This window comes from Bos mutus, chromosome 3 (genome assembly GCF_027580195.1).
Source record: "Bos mutus isolate GX-2022 chromosome 3, NWIPB_WYAK_1.1, whole genome shotgun sequence".
Taxonomy (NCBI): Eukaryota; Metazoa; Chordata; class Mammalia; order Artiodactyla; family Bovidae; genus Bos; species Bos mutus.
This window is the reverse complement of record NC_091619.1, coordinates 20,405,368-20,424,730: the sequence shown is the minus strand read 5'-3', so window position 1 is coordinate 20,424,730 and position 19,363 is coordinate 20,405,368. Positions and strand designations below refer to the sequence as shown.

The window sequence follows — 19,363 nt, the reverse complement described above, 5'->3', positions numbered from 1 at the left end:
CCCTCCCAACTGGACATCTCACCCCACTGCTGTGCTCTCTCTGCCCTGGGTCTCTGGATCTGTCCCATGTGATCTGTTCCTCTTTTGAGGTTCAAGGCCCCTGGTAATTCCTTGTAATCCTGTAATTCCACGTCCACAGGTGTCTATCTCTGGGGTCTCTGTGGTTGTCCCAGGCTCTCTTTAGGCCCCTCCTGCTTAGAATGAGTAACTGTCTGTCTCCCCTTCACTAACACTTATCCCCTCACTCCCCACCTCCAAAAACTGATCACTGTGATGACCCCATGTTGCCTTAGCAACCATGACCACACCCCTTGTTTCCACCTTTTCAGGAAAAGTCTGTGGTGGGAGGTGCCTCACAGAAATGACCCCCAGGCTTTCTGCACTCAGCCAGCCCCCACTTCAGGTTCAATGAAAACTGACATTGAACTTCTGGCTAACCAGAAGAGGACTGGCTCCAGAAAAGCAAGTCCTCTCTGCTGCTCTCCCTCCATCTCATCAGCTATAATGTCAGAGTCCCAGAGAGAAGCTCTTGCAGAGGCTCAGCACCTGCAGTGGGCAGGAACCCGCCCACCCAGAACAGTGCTGCCTAGCGCTGCCCCAGCTGACAAGAGTGCCTTCCTAGGGCATGGCGACGATCCCCCTGTCTGTGTCACCTGGCCTGATCTCTTTACCTACCCCATCTCCCTCAGTCCCCGAGGCTCAGGTCTGACGATATCATCTGTGGATTAAAAACCAGGACCAGGGAGCAGTCAGCAAAGAGATGGCTGAGAAAATACTTCCAGAGTAAAGGAAGATGGGGTGGAGCCCAACTCCTAGGCAGGGTTGGGTTGGAGGGATGCTGAAATGAGGGCATGAGAGAGATTTAGGGAGGGAGGCCTGGATTCTGCCTTCTAGCAGAGGAAGCCAGCAAACAGCAGATGGAACTTTCAGGCAGGAGGCCGGACCGAGTGACCTCACCCAAACCCTGTGGTCTGCTGCTATTGCAACCTGGCGAGTCTCCCAGCTCTCCTGGGTCCCCAAGTGGGAGAGCTTTTTATAGTTCACTCCCCAACTTGGGTTTGAATAATTAAACAAGATGGACAGAAATAGAAGCCGGACAGCTAAGGCGGGTTATTTTCGGGTTTTCTAGAACACAGAGTGCTCCTGGGCGGCACCCCACCCCTGTAGGGGGTGGAGCCAGCATGACGGCGATGGGAGATTCCTGTGGGGGAAACCCACCCGCATCCCCCAGGGTTCCTTGGGGTGACAGGTTTGCTGTCAGCCAGAGGAGGGTCTCACCGCTTCTTCCTGGTCTTCAAGGAAGGAGAGGGCTCTCTCAGCCTTCTGCTCATAGCTCCACCCCTGGCAGGAAGTCCCTTCTGTTGTCTGTCAGCCCTTCTACTTCAGAGATGGTGACAGATATTGAAAATCAGATCGATAAGCAGCTTCAAGACAGACTGAATCAGGAGGAGGTGGCTACAGCTCCTCTGGCCAAGAAGCTGGAATCAGGTGATAGGAGGTTTTGTGTCCCTCTCCACCCCCACTCCCCATATATCTGTTGGGAAGCCGTGGTTGGGGGGAGGGGGATGAGGACTGGCGTGGAGGATGGGAGGCAGAGCAGGAGAGAAGAATTGAGGGTGTATGTTGGGGGACGGGGTGGCGAACTAGGCTCCAGAGAAGAAAAGACCAAAGCTGGATTAGTGTCAGGGCTGAGAAACTCTGAAGGGGCAAGAAGCTCTCCTCTTCTAGCTCCCTGGTGTCCTGTGTTCCTGGCATATGCTCAGCCTGGGTTTGCTGGGACAGAGCTTTAGCAGCTGAGCTGGGGATGGGGAGCGGTGGGGAGGGCCCCCTCAGTTCTCCATTGCAGACCAATCATTTGTGGCTTGTTTGCATAATACTTTTGGTTCAACCGCAGAGATTAGGGCCTCACCCCAACTCTACCCTGAGGCTTTAAAAACCTGGGGCACAGAGGGGGCACTTGTCATGTTTTCTCCCTTTAGATAACAATTTCAGGGGTGGGTTTGGAGGTCAGATTTCAGGAAATACTGAAATACTTATACTCATTCATTCGTGTTTATTCATTCAACAAACATTTCAAAAGCACAACTCGAAGTCTTGCCTTGTGTTGGTGCTGGGAATAAATTAGTATGGCAAGCTCCTTACTCTCAAGAAGCCTGAAGTTTAGTAGGGAAGATGGCCATCTTAAAACCTACTCTCCACCATTTTTGAGCGCTTACTATGAATTAGATACCATACAGGAACTTCGCAGAAATTGTCCCATTTAATCCTTATAACAAGTCTGTGGTCTAAGCAGCATTAGCCCCCATTTGACAGTTAGTAGAACCGAGAAGAGATCTGTCCAAAGTCACAAAGCTTGTAAACGGAATTGGAACCTGTGTGCACGTGATTCCAAGTTCTGTGCTCTTAACCAGTGCCGTTGTGGTGGCTAACACAGGAAAGAAAGATGTAAGTTCATTAAATGCCGTGGATATTCAAAAGAGAGCGAGACTGTCTTTAGCTTTGGGTATGTGCTATGCGTGGTTGGGTGGGGCAATCAGGGAAAGATGTGTTTTTGCCCTGTACTTCATTCATTCTACAAATTCTTAAACTGAGTATCTAGATACTCCGTCCTTTGCTCTTGGTGCCGAGGATCCTGAAGTGACCGAAGTCCTTGCGCTGTGGACATGCTCTTCAGGGACAGAAGAAAGGCTGAAGTTATAATTGGGCGAATCGTAAAGCCAAGTTGCCTTTACCCTCAGAGTTGTTCTGTTCTCTCCCAGGGACAAATACCCAAATTTCTGGGTAATCTAGAGGAAAGACCCGGCCGTCCTACTCTGGGAAGTCCTTCCTAACGTCTATCCTGCATTTCTTTCTGTTCCAATAGATTTCCCCACCTCGCATTTCATTTCTCTTTTTCAAGGCCAAACCTCACAGCAGTAACCCGGCAGGACGAAAGCGTCTGGCCCTTTAAGGCCACCTTCTTCCCCCCACGTGCCGTCTGGTTGGGCTGGCGACGCTGACGCACGCGTGACGTCAATGGCAGCTGGCGGAGTCTGGGCACGAGGAGCGAAGTTGGGATGGGGGTGGAGGGGCGAAACCCAGAGGGCGGTTTATTTGCATTTAAAGGGGCCACTCCAGGGTTGGCGCTCAAGGCTTTAAAGATTCGTGTATTTGGAAAACTTTCCGTCTTGCGCTAGGGGACAAGAAAAAGGCGTGGTACAGCTAAAATCTGTCGTGACTAGACTTTGCGATGTCGATTATGTCCTTCCGCGGAAAGGGGGAAATAGTCCCTCGGTGCCGGGACTGGAACCACGTGACCTGGAGGGGGCGGTTGGGGGGTGGGGAGAGGGAAAAAGGGAGGAGCTGGGGAGTCGACTGTCAGGCTTGGTTTCAGCTGCCCCCACCCCCACATCCTGCCCACCCTCCTGCAGCTGCCACCACATCCTGCCCAGCCGGGGGCAGGGAACTCGTGTTGGGGGGCACTGACCCAGGACCCGGCTTAGGCACCCCGTCCCTGCCCCCTTCAGTTCCAGGGTGGGGCATCTGCCCTTTGCCCCGGGCCTGGCCCCAGGCACCCTGGCTCTGAGCTTGGGGGACAGCTCTGCCAACAGTCTTGGACTCCTCTCTGCCTGACTCCTCTTCGCACCCTACCCCCAGCTCAGAATGGGACTTGTTCGGTCCCAGATCAGAGCCCCATCCCTGGCCTAGCACAGTTATCAATAGACAAATAGAGGTGTTCAATAAAGTTTTTTGTAATCTTAACTCAGTTACACAGCTACAAACACATAAAGAAATTCATGCAACAGAATGCTGAGTGCATACCATGCCAGCCCCTACAAAGCTCAAAGTTGAGTTAAACTGCTGCCCTCAAGGAGCTCAAAATTAGCGAAAGACAGTAAATTAGAAACCAAGAATGCCAGTACAGTGAATGCATTGTGTACTGATGAGGTAGATACAAAGAATACACTATACAGAAGAACAGGAAAACACAAGTTCTCATGGAAAATGTGTACACAGAAGAATCACCAGTATATTACGTGTGCTGATGGCACAAACAAGGTGGAAGATGTGGGGAGAGATTGGGGGCCTTTGTTGGGATTACTGGAAAACTGGGAGTAAGAATGATCAGCCCAATGGAAAGGATGACATGGATGGAGGTGAGGATGGAGATTGTCCAGATGCCTGTGGAGAAGGCAAGAGGGGTTAACCAAACAGCCAGACAGAGGCTGAAACGGTGGTAATGGCGTCCCAGAGTTCCATAGTCAGGACAACAGTCAGGAGAGCAGCAGCCCTTGTGGATTAGGCAGACCTTTCCAAATTAAGTTGTACAGGGGTGTTTGGGGAAGCACGAATCAAGGGAGCTGCTGAGGTCCCTTTGCCATACAAATAGATGAAGATGATACTGTACAGAGGAGTTTACACACTTTTTAGAACCTTGGTGGGCATTTGTCTAACTCCTAGGGATTTTATGGCAACATTAGGTGACTTTTCTCTAAGAAAGATGAGTTGGTAAAGGGAGAGAAAGATAAGGGAGACCCAGGCGTCTGAGCCTGTCTAGGCATTTTTCACCTAGTGCATCCTGGGATGGGTCGTCCAGAGGCTAGAAGAAAAAGATATAGTGAGTCATTTTCCGGAAGTCTTTGTTATAGTCTAATTTGCAGCAGTACTCCCTAGATCCTTTCTTAGTTCTCCATGGAAATCAAGACCTCATGTTTGTTACTTTTCCTTTCCTATGAAGTTCTCTCTATAAATAAGTGTATATGTAAATCCTATTCCACTTGTAATGTCAGCCTGTTCTACTCTTTCCTACTCTGTTTTCTACTGGATTATCATTTCAGCGTCTCAGGGTCCAGGATACTCCATCTCCTCTGCTGAGCTTATACCTCCCTTCCTTTCTCTCTCCTGCTCTTCCTGGCCCTTTATCAAACCCTCCCAGGTGACTCACCTACCTTCCTTCCTCATTCCTTTGTTAAGGACCCAACATTCCAAGGCGGGGAGGACCAGCTGGCCAATCACAGCCCTGACAAGCCTGCCTCGGGCTTGAGATTGGCTGAGCTGCGGCTGGCGGGAGGCTCACCACGCAGATATATAGGATATTGTGGAGGGGGCTTCTGGGAATCAGCTCTGGGAAAGAATTTGTACCGGGATCGTTGATGTTTTGGGAGAGAATCCTTCAACTAGAGCTGGGGCCAGAGGGGTCTTCAGCTGGGAGAGCCTCGAAACTGAAGCAGGCTGATTGACCCAGCTCTCTTGGTCTCCTGGGACCTGGTTGCCCCCTCCCCACTTTAATTTTTTCCTATGACCTGGGACGCAGTAGTCTGAAGGCTTAGTTCCCAGGCCCGTCCCTAAGAAGTCTTTTCTAGCAGCCCTGGATCTCTCCAGTCTCAACATTCTGCTTTCCCGACGTCGGAAACAGCCGGAAAATAAACACCCTGATGACTAAACGGTTTCTCCAGCTAGAGCCTGGGGAAGCACTAAAAATAGAGGCCACAAGTGAGGGGAGGTTCCCCAGTTGAGGGGTGGGGGGGGGGGCACTTTCCCATCGTGCTATTGCCACAGCCCCAAACCTGGCACAAGGCTCTGTTCTTCTCAGAGTCCTTGGGGACCAGGCAGATGGGCTCCCCCTGCTTACCCTGAGGTCCTTCAGGTAAGCCAGCTGTGCCTGATAGGGAAGACAGACATCTTCTGGTGCTGGGGCCCCAACTCCTAAATCTAATGGGGAACTAAGAAGCCACTTTTGGGGTCAAAGTGGGACAGTTTAAATCAGGTTTCCAGAAGGAGCGGTCAGGTGGAAGAGACGGAAACCAAGGCCAAGGAAATAGCCTGCTGGCTTCCTGTCTTAAAACATAGACAAGCCTCCAACCTATTTGCAAAGCAATTCCACTGAACTTGCCTCCTCTGAGGCTCCTGTGGGATAATGGGCCTAACGGGGTCTTGCCCTTGAGTTTATTATAAAGCAGCATGGGCTATCATTCAAAGCAATCTACTTGTATGAACTAATTTAATCTTCACACCAACTTATGAGTTAGGTACTATTATCATCATCTCTATTTTACCCATGGGGTACAGGGAAGTTAAGTAATGTGCCTGTGTTCCAGTTAATAAATGGTGGAATAAGGATTTGAACCAAGATAGCTTGACTCCCCCAAAGTTGATGCCTCTAATCACCATAACATGCAGCCCCTTTCAGGGATATATTTGTCTTAGCAACCCTTAACCTAGAATTGACTCTTTGTCCAGTAAATCAGACCCAGTAGAAATCAGAGTATGTGAAGAACTGAGTGCCCTTCTGTTCTGCAAGGTTCTTTGAGATCTAAGCCAGATTCCATCATTTCGTCAAGCTCAAGGTAGGAAGCTGACATTGGAGTAACGGGGAGTAAGTCTGACAGGGTCAGTTGTCCAGTACACATGGCACCCACACTCCTGTTGCAAGGCAGGAGAGGATTCACCACACCCTGGAGCAAACAGGAATTATAAACTTTTTAAAACAGCTACTACTGCTTCTTTAATAAGATGCTTTTGGGCGTTTCCTGTGCTGGGGGAAATTAAGGTCACACCCCTTTAAATTGCCCCCTCGGCTGTAAGTGCTCTGGGGCCGCAGGCACCCGGGATTAGGTCACCCAGGAACTATGAGCTGTCGCTTTAAATTGCTGGGCGTCAGCCGAGCCGGGTCCCGGGAAGGGAGGGGGCCTGTCACAGGTAGAGGGAGCAAACGAGCTCCCCAGGTAACCCCCTAGAAATGCACCTGTCTCTTTAAGTGGGGCTTCGGCACACCCTAAGTGAGAGAGATGGAATTTTCTCAACACCTAGCATCTACCCTAAATTTATCTACTAAGACTCCCACCTCCAACTCTCTCGGAGCTTGGGGGTTGGGGGAGTTGTCGATATAGCTTGAGAGCATGGGAGAGTATACGCGCAGTCCGCTGAACCTCCCCGGAAAGGACCTCCTCAAGCGCATGGTGGCAGCAGTGCTAGGCACCCGTCCCGCCGGCTAAAGCCGGCACCACGGGCACGGGCTGATCCCTTTAGAGGCCTCTGGGTCTTGCCCCCCCACTTTGTCTTGCTCTGTCGCTTCCTCCCTCCCTCCCTCCCGGCAGGCGGAGGGATCTGCCGCTGCCGGCGCCGCAGCCTAGCTTGGAAGGGCGGTGGGGTGGGGGCCGACCCTGCCCGGCCCGGCCGGCCCGAGGGAAGCGAGGGGCGGGGCCGCGTCTCCGGGACCGCCCCTACTCCGGCCCCGCCCCTCCGCCCCCACGGGTTCCTCCCATTGGCCCCCCCGCCTGTCCATCACCCCCGTTCCCCCACCCCTCAAGCTAGGCTGAGCTGTGCCTACGTCGGCCTCGACTCCCGGGGGCTGGAGGAGTTACCTTTGGAGCCTGAAAGGAGGAAGGAAGCAAAATATCAACAACAGCCGAGGCGGCTCGGGCGGTCGGCTCCGGTCCCCCGTCTGCCTGCCCGCCCGCGCGCCCACGACGGGGGCCCAGGCCCCCCGGCGCCGCCCAGGGCCCGCGCGGACGCCGTCCTCACTAATTATTCCCCCTGCCCGGAGCTGCGGCTTCCAGGTGCTGAAGAGCCCCGGGACTAGGGGCGAGAGCTACCCCCTCCCAGCCGTGACATCCTCCCTTCCCCCAGCGGGGCCGGTGAGTAAAGAAAAATAATGCGCCTGCCGCTTTAAGAGGCCCCCTCCCCCACCCCGTCCTGAGGTTGGGGTGGAGGGTGGTCTAGACCGTCCCCCTGAGAGGTGGGATGGGGTGGCCTCCTGGGCTGGGAGGAACTCGCGGAGCGGGCTCTTTTCGTGTGGCGTTGGTGGGAGATTACATGGGGGACTGTTTGGGTGAGGGAGTCGGCTGACGGGGACAAGTAGAGTGGGCTGTAATTCCCTTGGGTGTTGGGATCGGGGTGGGGACGGACGGCTTGGGGGCGCGCCGGTCTGTTGGTGTCCCGGGGTTACGGCGGACCCCCCAGTGGTCTGGGAAGGGGCGCCATCCTCAGAAGGGGTCTCCGGTGACAGCCAGGAGCGACTGACATTTTAACAGCCGGCCCTCCCTCCCTCTCCCTCCTCGCGCCGCCTGTTCCCTCCTCCTTGGCCCGAAATGGTGCAGAAGGGGGCCTGGGAGGGCGGCGGGAGGGTGGGGGCGGGGGGAGCCGCAGCTGTTTGGGAAGCGGGGGAGGGAGGGGGGATGTTGTTCAGATGACACCAGGGTGGTGGGTTGGGGTGTGTGAGTGTGTGTGTGTGTGTGTGTGTGTGTGTGTGTGTGTGTGTCCGGGGCCCGGGCTTGCCCGGTGCCTGTGGAGTTGGGACGCGGAGTCACCGCGGAGGTGGCCAGGCAGGGCCTTTCCTTGGGACCTCCTCGCCCTCTCCTCCCGAGACCCCTGATCTGGTTTGTCAGTAGACCCAACTGGAGAACCCCCGGCCAGAAGTTTGCAGCTGTTCAACATCTGGGCGAGAGTTCTCCGGTCGCTTTCTTCACCTATGGCAGGCTGAGCTGGGCTGGGAGTGGGGGGTCTAGTGAGTGTTGGGGGGCTTTTGGGGACGGAGAGCCAAGGAGACTGAGATGCATCTAGTCTTTTACTCCAGTGCCAGCCCCTTTCCTGTCTGGTTTGGTCTTACAGGCAGGGTCTCCTTTCCCCTAGTGATTCAAGCTAATCTCTCAAAGGCCTCCTGAGGTCTCTCCCTAATGAAAGGAGGGCTCCTGAGTGTGGGCACCCTTGGAACCACTGACTTAGGTTATCCCAGGTTTGTCCTTTGAGTGGGAGGCTTTCTCTGCCTCTTTTTAAGCAGCTCATTGTTGGTGGGTTGGGGGAGGGTACAGTGGGTGGATCCTGTGTCCCCCTTTTCAGTGCCCAGCCCCCTTTTGAGGTCTCTGTAGCCTTGGTCTCTTTGGTTTGGGTGAGTGGTACTCCCCACCCCTTCCCCCCATTCCCTCTGTGGGTCTTCTAGGCAATTCAGGGCCCAGCCTGGACTATGGGAAGTTTAACGTCTGGGGCGGTGACCTTGGGCTGCTCTGGCCTCCAGATAGCAGGGGAGCCCAGGCCAGCAGGAGATTGGGTGTTTTGAAGTTAGGGAGCTGTCCACCTCCCACTCCCCTCCAAACCCCCAACAGGGAAGTCTTAGTAGTCAAGGAGAGTGTTGAAAAAAGCACATGTCAGTGTTCACAGATGTCCACCCTCCTGTGGCCGCCGGGTCACACCCGCCCCAGGACTTAGCCTGGCTGTCCCAGCTCCCACGGCATGCCTGGGAATGAATTTCCTTCCTGTGGTTTCCCAGTGTGTTGGGCAGAAGATGGGGGTGGGGTGGGATCAGTGTGAAGGTGGCTGAGTACCCGTTTGTATAGAGTGACTGGGGACTCACTGGAGTTCATGTGTAAGTCTTTCCCCACTTTGCCCAGCAGACATATGGACCCTTGGGTCTCAGTGGTCATACTCTCTTTGTTGTAACTTCCATGCCACCCCTCTCCCAGCACTACCGGTAGGTGTTTGTAAATTTGTGTGTGTGTACATTTGTAAAGGGAAGGGTTTCTGATTTCTCTGTGGGAATGGGGAGCTTTTACTTACACTCCTTTAGAGGCCAGAGAGGTTGTTTTTTAAATCTGAGGTCACACAGCAAGTCTGTGTCAGTGCCGTAGTCCAGCCACCACTCTTTCAGGCATGGCTTCATAGCAGGGAGAGACCACAGGAAGGAGGACTCGGTCCTTCCCCTTGGAGGCCCTGGTCCAAGGGGAGAAGCAGGGCCCTGGTAACGGGGCATGGGCATGGGAGCTTCTGTCTGCTGTACCCAGTGCCTGGAGCACAGTAGTGGAGGACTTGGGAGTGTGACGGGGGTGCCCGTTCCCCCCTACTCTGTACCCGCTGTCCCTGTGCTGGAGGAGCCTGGGCTTCCCCACTCTGCCTCTCTTGGCTCCTGGCTCTTCTCATAGGCTGGGAGATATGATCGTCTTTCTGGCTGCTTGTTACATAATCTCTCCAGAAGGTGTTTTTTTGTGTGTGTGTGTGTTTTTTTTAATCTTTCCTGGGTTTTTCCTGGGAGGTGTGATGAGGGGAGAAGGCAGAGGGTAGGCTCTTGAGGTTGGGGTTGGAGAACCGATAGTCAGGAGGCTGGAGGAGGCCTCCTGGCCTCCAAGAAGGGCAGGAAAGAAGAGGCCTTGGGGTTAGGCCCTCACTGATTGTGGCCTAGCCCCTCCTCCTCCCCGACTCTGCCCTGGGAACGTCTCTGTGCTGTGGATTTTCCTGGCCCTTGTGCCCCCAGAGAGGCCTGCCTCTCTACTCCTCCTGTCAACCGTCTTCTGGCCAGCCAGGCCCCCACCCTCCCCGTTTGGCTTTGGCCCAGGCTCTCAGTGCTCGCCCTGGCCTGGTGTGGATGGGACCCTGTGTTGGACACTTTGCCTCCCACTCGTGTGCCTCTGTGGGCGGGAGGCGCCAGAAACGAATGGGTGGGCCCAGCATTTCTCCCCTAGCTGTGTTGAGAGCCAGGCCTCTTGCCTCCGTGTCTCTCTAGTCCAGAGCATGGTGGCCTTACTGGAGAAGGGGACTTGGGGGGGGATGGGTAATGGAGACCTCAGCTCTTGGGAACAAGTCATAGCTGGTGTTCACCTGGGTTCTGGAAGTGGGTCTGAGGATCAGACCTGGCCCTCGAACCTCAGCTCAGGTTCTGGGTCTTGAGGCACTATGCTGACAGGCGTGCCCCACCCCTTGGGATCAGGGCTGGGGCTCTCCAGGCTCTCAAGCCAACTGGTTTGAGGCAATTATCTGCCTTTTAGAGGGAAGGAAGAGATGGTGGCGGGGCCAGCGTAGCCTTAGCATCACTGTAATCGCTAGTGGCTTTTACGAGCCAGTCATGGGGCAGGAGTCCGGCCAGCCATCTGTCCTTCGGTCCCAGTTTGGTGACTTACTCATGGGGTGAGGGGGAGGCGTCGGTCGCAGGTAGTTCTCTTCTGGGAGCTGAACCCCTTTCTCTGTGGCGGTTGATGTCCCTGTCTGCCCGCAACTTCAGCAGGCAGAATGGAGCTTAGACTTCAGGAAGGACTTAACAGTGGAGGTGGACGAGGGAGAGAGAGCGCGCTCCAGCTTGGCCGGAGAAAGACGGATCTCAGAGTACTTTCTTCTCCAGTGGCTCTTGGTGGCTCTGCTGAAAGGCCTTGAACTTTGGCCTAGTGTGGATGGTGCTATTTGGCTCCTGGAGTATTTATCTTCTCTTCTCCCTCGCTGTCTGGGACTGCAAGTATCCTGAGGAGAGTTTGTCCTGGACTTGTGGGATGGCTCGCCTTTGGGCCCCTTTCCCCTGGCAAGGGCGGGTGAGTGGGGTCCTGTGGAAACCAGCATGCCCGGGTACATCTGGCAGGTCCATAGCGTTTAGTGGCACACGTGCATGGAGGTGTGCAGCACATACATACGGTGTGTCCACACCCTGGAGCCACTGCGTCCTGTGGGGGTGGGGGTACTGAAAGGCAAAGATAATTAGAAGATCAGAGACTGGGAACAGGGTGAGGGGACTGGAGGCAAGAAGGCAGAGGCATGGAGAACCCTAAAGAGAGGAGTGTTGAAGGGAGCTCGAGGAATTGAGTCTAGAGCTAGAGCATGGTGTGTGAGTTGGGGAGGCCTGGCTGACTTCCATCACTGCCCTTTGCCCACCACTCCATCCCCACCACCATCTGTCCCTCTGTGGCCCTGGCTCAGCCTGCCTTGGCCCCTCATGCTACCCGCATGTCTTTGGGTGAGTCCACTTTGCAGATGTACAGGAGTTTCACCTAGCTTTGTGGTGAGCAGAGCACCTGGGTCTTTGGGTGGTTTGTCACTGGTCTCCGTCGCACTCCCCACTCACCCAGATAAACAAGGACAGTCCGAAGTATCAAGGTTACATCTGAGCCCTCAGGCATCTCGGGGCTGACCCCTAGCCTGGGCGATCCCCAGGGCCCTTTGCATCTGATTTTCCCTTTTCTTGAGGCCGTGTCCACAAGCTCCCCTTCCTGGGAGCCTAGCCATGCTTGTGGCTGATCCTCTCTAGGGTGGAGGTGGGCCATGCGTTCACTGACTCTGCAGGAGATCCTGAGAGCTTGGGACTGGGGGATGACAGTTGCGCCTCCTGTCTGGTCTCTCTCCCCTCTCTTGTAGGCTGGGAGGAGAGGGACTTGTCTGGAGCTCTGGCCTGTTGCTGGCCTCACCCAGGCGGGACCATATTTACTCACTTAAACTCACCCTCCCAGCCTCCCAGGAGGCTCCAGGCTCTAGGCCTGGTCACTGACCTTGGCTTGGTGCTCTGGCCACTCCCTGAGGAGTTAGAAAGGCCCAGGAAGCATATAGAGAGGGAGCTTGTTTTGCTCCGCGGTCATGAGCACTTTACCCTCAGGCAGTACCCCACTCACCGTGTTTTCCAATATGCTTTGGAGACCAAAAACTAAAACTTTTGAGATCCCTGGGGACTGGAGGAAGGAAACCTCCATTTAATGTGTCCCTGTGTGCCAAGCTCTGTGCTGGGCATGGAAACGTAGGAAGATTCATTTATTTCTCATACACTATTTCATTTGTTTTTTCCTTTGTAATTAGGGAGACTGAGTAAGAGATTTAAGTGACTTGCTCAAGTTTTCCTAGTTAGGAGTTGCTAAGGGTTTTTGTCTAAGATTAAGGGAAGGATCATGCCCACAGGAAGGGCAGTGGAAAGGAAGGCCCAGGGAGACCTGGGGGTAAAAGGAAGATACACTGAAGGGAAGGACCAACTCAGTAGGATTCCCCGACAGGAAGGCAGAGGATTAGGGTCTGGTGGCAGGTTGGGGGTGGGGCGGGGCATGCTTTGGTTCCCTGAGAAGGTCTTCTGATTGACTGTCATGGGGTAAGGTTCCCAAAGCACGGATATGTAAGCAGGAACAGGTGACACTCAGACTCCTCCTGGGTACTGGTTAGTACCCTCTAAAGCTGCCATATGAGATGACTGAGGATCAGGAAAGATTTGAGCCACAAGAGTCCTGGGCTTGTGCGAAGGGTGAGAGGCATGGCTGACTTGAGCCTGATGGTAGGGAATCTGCCCTGGAAGGAATGTGCTGTTGCTCCCAGGAAGGGAGACCCTGCCTGCTCTCTCTCCAAGCTGTGCAGGGAAGCGCTGTGCCCACCAGTCAGCCCACCTCTGCCTCTTACTCCTGGTGACCTTGGGCAAGTCCCTGCCCATCTCTGAGTTGGTTTCCATATCTATGAAACAGAGATGCCTCCCCTGGGGAAAAAAAAGGTTAAAAGGTTCCATGGGAAAATTTGTGGTACTCAACACAGTGCTTGGAAAGTGGCTGTATCCTTTCTTCCAGACATCAGCTCCAGCCTGGCCCTGGACTTGGCTGCTAAGACCATGGTCCTGAAGGTGGGGCAGGGGCGCACTGTGTCCCAGGCAGGAACTTGATGTGAGGGGGGCTGAGGAGGGCCTCGAGAAGACCCAGGGGTGGGCTTGGGAAGCTGAGCCCACCTCTGCTCTCCCCATCCAGACATCTCCTTGTCTCAGAACTGTCCCCTCCTCATTTCACCCCAGAGTGTTAGCAGATCCCTCTGGCTGCTTACTTATCTCTCATGATTTCCCTGCCCCCACCCCTGCCAGCAAATACTTGGGATTGAGGGTTGGGAGAACGAGGAGGAGTAAGAGAGAGCTGATGCTCAGACCTCAAGGGAAGACCGACAGCAGGAGTGGGTGTGGGTGGGGAGAGGAGGGTTGGTCTCTTTGTGGAGTCTCCCTGCTCCAGCTGGATCAAGTAGCACGGAGGCAAGGGGATGGGGCAGATGACCTCAACCTTTAGAGCCTGTGTGTATTGACGGTTGGGGGCAGACCTGGAGGGAGGGCTGCTTTGGAGAGTGTTGCCTCAGGCCTTCCCAGTCACATCTCTGGGCCGCTGAGCCCCTTCCCTCCACCCCCCACAGCTGCCTGCCCCTCTCTGCTGACTGCCCTGTGCATACCCCATGGTGGCCTGTGAGGCCCAGGCTGACTGGGTGGGGACAGGTGTCCTGACCCAGCTGTTCCCTCTTGTCTCCCCCACCTGTCAGCCCAGAGGGTGGGGAGCTGAAGGGAGCAGAGAGGAGGAACCTTTTGGCCTCCTCACCTGCTCGCTGGGGTGGGGCCCTGATTGTAAAGTGTAGCAGAAGGATTGAGAGCAGACGATAGACTGGACTTCCTCCTTAGACGGAGGGTAGCTCTTGATGATAGAAGTGGCAGAGAAAGCTGGGTACACAGGGATCCTCACTGTTAGTAATCAGAGGGGTCTTTGTACAATATCTTCAAGAAAGGGTGAGAAACTGCATATCGGTGAAGGGCGTGGATCAAATTTGGGGGCAAGTGTTTGCATAGATCTGTGCAGGTACTTTCCCCCCACCACTCCCCCCCACCACTGTCTGCCCGTGGGGGTGGGGGGTGCTCCATCTGGCTGGGCATCTTAACCTCACCTGGCACCTTTCCTGAAAGCAGCAAGCTAATCCTGTAAGAGCTGCCTGGCTGGCCGCCTCGGCAGGCCCACGCAGCCGCACTGCCTGCCCTCCCTTGCCAGGGGCTTAGAGGACTGTCCTTCGAGTCAGAAGGAGATCCAGCTGCCACCCGGAGCGGCCCCTTTAAATCCTCGGTGGCTTCCCGAGGTCATGATGTCTCTAGGAGGATTTGCTCTCCCTGATTGGATTGGCCTCTTTGGGGTGGGGGTGCTGGCGGTAATAGTAGGTGAACACTTTGCATTCTCCTCCACTGCCTTCCCTTCCATTGGAATTGGTGCTGTCCAGTGTGAGGGCTTGGCCTCAGGCCCCTCCCTGTCATGTCCCCGCAGTGAGGACATGCAATCCCTTCACCTGCTTCAGCCTGAGCAGCCTTGCCCCGTTCTGTGGATGGGGAAAAAAGGACCCTGCTGCTTTAAACAAGGAAACAAACCACTGCCGTGGAAGAGAGTGCCCTTCGGAGACTGTACTGCCTGCTTTTCCCCACTTTTTTCTCTTCAGTTTGCTCTTCCTTTGGCCAGGGGCCCACACATCATAGTTTTCCCAAGCCCTCATTTCCATGGGCAGTCCCTCTCCTGATCTAACCATCAGCCCACCTGCTGCAATGGCAGGCAGCCTAGACCCAGCACTGGTGGCATTAAGCTCACCCCAACGGCTCTCAAGCTGACCCGCCCCCAAGGCCCCAGCTGCCACTTTCACTTCTGTCTCCTGAGACCCCAGAGGGAAGTTGGGTGGGGAGGTGGAAGGTGACACACTAACCGTCCCAACCGCCCCACCTCCTCAGCCGAGGCTTCGCTGGCCGGGCCCCCGGCCACCACTCTGATGGAGATGAGTGGAGTGAGCTTAGGTTGCCAGGGAAGGGTTGGCTGCAGTGGGAGGCATGGTGGTTAGATAGCAGGAAGAACTTCCTGGGATAGGAGACCATTGCTTGACTTCATTCTTTCAGGGGGTATGGCTGGAAGCGTAGGTATTATAACTGGACGAACAGAGGTCAGTTTGACCTCTTCAAGGTAGGCAAGGGATCGGCTGTCTTCTAGCTCTCGTGGTTGGACTATAATGCTGTGGCCATCATCCCCTCCCAAGAGTTACCAGCTGCCCATGCTTGGTCGAGTAACGTCTAACAAAGCAAATTTTAGCCCCAGAGATGACTGTGAGTTCACAGACAGCCCTGGGAAGTCCTCTCTGTAGTCTTCACATCTGTCTTGCACACTGCACTTGGCTGTTTCCTCTCACTTTGCACTCTTGAGAGTGGAATTTAGACATGGAGACAGAAATAGAAGTAAAGGACGGTCCACCCCTAGCCTACCGCTGCCCCAGCCTTGTCACTAAAGAGGGGACTAGGGCTTTTCTCCGGAGGACCCCCAGGCCGTTGTGGAAAGATCACACTTCACCTCATGAATCTTGTAGAATTCCTCCAGCTCCAGTGCTCAGTTGCTCCTCGTAATTACACCTTCTCCCCTCTCATCCCTTCCTGGACAGGGGGCCTAGACAAGAGGGGAGGACCCTGTTGGATTGAGAGCTCTAGACGGTACCACTGGATCAAGTGAGGGATGTTTTCTGGAGAAGGATGAGATGGGAGACCTGAGGTGCCAAGAACTCCACCTGGGGTCCCTGAGTGCCTAGGGATGCTGGGTTGGGGTGTCCCAGGCCCTGGAGTGGGAAGTAGAAGTTGATGGAATAAGATCAGATACACTATGCAAATGCCCATGCAGATGAGCAGTAGTGAGTCATTACTGATCAGCCTGCTAGCTAGAGCATGAAGCGAGGCTCCAGCTCGGCTTCCAGAGCTGGCCCCCCTAATGACCATGACAGCGACCTTGGGTCAGTCACTGCTCTAACCGGAAGCAGGTGCCCCAGCCCTGGGTCGGATAGCATTCTGTGTGTGTGAGGGGATTTGTTTGGCAGAACCTCTGCCTCCGGGGCCCGTGTGCCCCGCCTGGCACCTGCCCTCACCTACGATGAGCCTCTTGTCAAGCCTTGGCCATCTGTTGTGGAGGTTGTCGTTCCGAAAGCACCCCCTCTTCGTCAGGCCTGTGCCTCCTCTCCTGGCCTCCACGTTGCCCTCCCCTCCTAAGCTGGAGGACGGCACGTAAGCGGGCCACCTCCCCTGTCACCTCTCCATGGTGTCATGAGAGTCCTGATCTCCCTTTCTTTTGGGGGTTCTATAAAGAGCATAGGAACAGAATGTCTAGGCTGGAAGGGCACTAGGGTACCTGGTCCATGCCACCTTCCCATTGTACTGGCCAGGGGAGGGGGGTGAACCCTGGAGTGGGCAGTGACTTATTCAGGTTCACACAGTGAGTTAGGGCCAGGGCAGGGACTTGAACCCAAGCACCCAGAATCCCTACCCACAGTCCCAGTATTTCCCTGGGCTGTTCACTGCCCTTCCTCACCTCTCCCTTTTCTACGAGGACTCCATCTCCTGTTACCACTTCCCCTGTCCCCCCCTCCCCCCAGTTATTTCTGGGGTCAGCAGTGTGGCTCCCAAGCCTGCTAGGGACTAGGGTGGGTCCTGGGAGCCAGCCCAGAGGTCACTAATGGAAGGCCAGAGCTGGGTGGGAAGTGCTAGAGGTTGGGGCTGGGGGTCGGCAGCTGCCTCTTTAGGGAGCCATTGGGCCTCTGAGCTGCTACAGGAAGGATGAGAGCTAGACTACAGGAAGGACAAGCTGGGGTGGGGAAGCAGTGGAGGAGGCTCAGGAGACAGACCCTCACGAGAGAGGCATCTCCTGGGCAGAGAACAGGATGACCCATCCCAGGAGACTTGCCAAGGAGAAGAGGGCGGGAAGCCCAGGGTGGAGAGTTGTCCAGCGGAAGCTGGAGGGAGGGCCCCTAGCCCTGCTCTCCACGCTGGGTGCTCCTCTTGGCAGGTCAATTCCTGTGCCTTCAACTGGGGCTGCAGTGCCTGCCTCCACTTAGGGCGCCTGGGACCTAAGACATCCCCCCCCCGCCCCCCGCCCCTGCTGCCCCAGGTCCAGCTTTCTTGGACTGGTCCTTCTCTCCCTCCCCCCAACCCGACAGCCCGCCCCCAGGTCCCCTGTCGGTGAGTTAAAATTAGCTCAGTGCCCAGACTAAAAATAGCCCCTGCCCAGCCCTGAGGCTGCTGGGCTGGGGGAGGGGAGTCCCCGAGGGAGGGGACGATGGTGGGAACCAGGGGTTTGGGGAGTGAGCCTGCCAAACAGTACGTTGAAGAGAGGAGGAGGAGGAGGATGGGGATGGGTCCGGCCTGTGCCTTTGCGAGCAGACCCTAGAACTCTAGGGCAAGTGCGTGGGAGGGGGCAGAGAGGAGCCAGGGAGCAGTGGGTGGGGAGCTGGCTGGGCGTGTGAGAATTGGACTGTGCAGGGTCAGGGAGAGGGGCCCTGCCTCGGCCCAGACTTTGAGGGGAGGGGAATGCCCCCAACTCAAGGACTAGTATAGCGTTTGTGAAGAAAGGGCTCTGCATCCCCCTGAGGCTGCAAACCCCAGGACTCCTGCCTGGGCCCCACCTGTCAGTGGTCCCTGAGCTCACCTTCCCACCCATCTTCCAGAGCCCCCACCCAGCCTGTGTCTGTGCTTAGAGAGAGTGGCTTGGAAGCCCCTGGAGTGGGGCAGGAATAGAGGCAGTGCCCAGGGTGTTGAGAGGGCTCCTGGGCCTTACTTACGCTTACCTCCATCCACCCGCTCTCACAGCCTGCCTGCCCTCAAGCCTGGACCTAGCCAGAGCCCCAAGAGCCAAGATGCTCTGTCCCAGGCCAGGTCTGGGCCCAGTCCTGGCCCCTGAAGGTCTCCCTGGCTCTCCCTGCCCTGCCCTTGTCTGTCTCTTGGCGGGACTGCAGGTTTTTGGGGCGGGGATGGAGTCCTGTGGAGTTATGTCCCATGCCCAGCCTCCATCAGGGCGCTGCAAGCAGTTGTTGAACCTGCCTCTCGTTCTCTACCCGCCTCTCTCTGAATCTTTGTCTCTGGTCTCCTGCCTCTCGCTTTCTCCTCTGGCTCTCTCTGTCTCTGTCCACCTCTGCCCCTCACTCTGCCTTCCTCTTGGACTCTACTTCTTTTTCTGTGTCTCTTTTCCTGCGTCTGTGCGTCTGTCCCCCTTTGCCACCCCCCTCTGTGTCTGGCTCACCCACGCCTCCTCCCTTGTTAGTGAGCAGGCTGCTTGAGGCCGCCTGACTGTGGGGGTGACAGGTGGATTGGATTGTCACCCCCTCCCCCAGCGCCTGCTGCTTATTTCATGCCCTGCAGCCCAGCCACAGGGAAGGGGCGGGAGGAGGGATGACAGCTGTCTCCAGCGCCTCTTGCCTTCCCCTCCAGTCCACAGCCTGCAGCCCTGAGCAGCCTGGGAGGAAGGGATGAAGGGCCTGCTTAATGAGAGTTGCCTTTCTCACTGTGGAAGAGCAGGGGTTTGAAGCCCGTTGCTCTGTGACGGGGGCTGCTCACTCAGCCTCTCTGGGCAGCTGCTCCATTTTGACTTGCGCTGGTGTGGCAGCTCTGAAAGCGGATGCTCTGCAGTGCCTCCGAGCCTCTGGGCCACTGGGACAGAGGATGGATCTGGGTGGAAGGGGAGCGGGGAGGTAGGTGGTCCCCTGACAGCAACAGGAGAGAGGAGGTGGGGGTTACCTTTGGAAGGTGCCTGTCCCGCAGCTCTCCCAGGAATGGCAGCCCTGCTGCAACGGCAGCTCCGAGAGGCTGCCCTGACCGCTCCCCCCACTCCTCCAGCTGGCCCCAGGCCACCCTCACACAGGAACTGAGATAGCATCATTCTGAAACCCGAGAATGGTTTGAATATTGCTCAGGTACCAAGAGGTGTTACATTGGGGGAGGCAGGGGCCTGTTACTTCTCCCATGCCCCCTCCAAACCAAGACCCCCTTTAGGGTACACTTTATGTATTATTTGCAGCTCCTTTGCTTGTCAGTACAACCCACATGTTCTTGTTGGGTCTGTGGCCCAGCAGAGAAAACTGGTCGTCCGTG

The 19,363-nt window shown here is 55.7% G+C and overlaps 1 protein-coding gene across 4 annotated transcripts in view; it reads left to right on the top strand.

The window, feature by feature from the left end:
- The first annotated feature begins 7,288 nt into the window (after window positions 1-7,288).
- The window catches only part of MEF2D (myocyte enhancer factor 2D), a 33,048-nt gene continuing 20,973 nt past the window's right edge, over window positions 7,289-19,363 (top strand). For 3 of the 4 annotated variants that reach the window (XM_070367354.1, XM_070367353.1, XM_070367351.1), the window contains exon 1: window positions 7,289-7,616. The gene's annotated coding sequence lies outside the window, so the exon portion shown is untranslated. The remainder of the gene's footprint in view (window positions 7,617-19,363) is intronic. The other variant, XM_070367352.1, reaches the window with a different exon arrangement.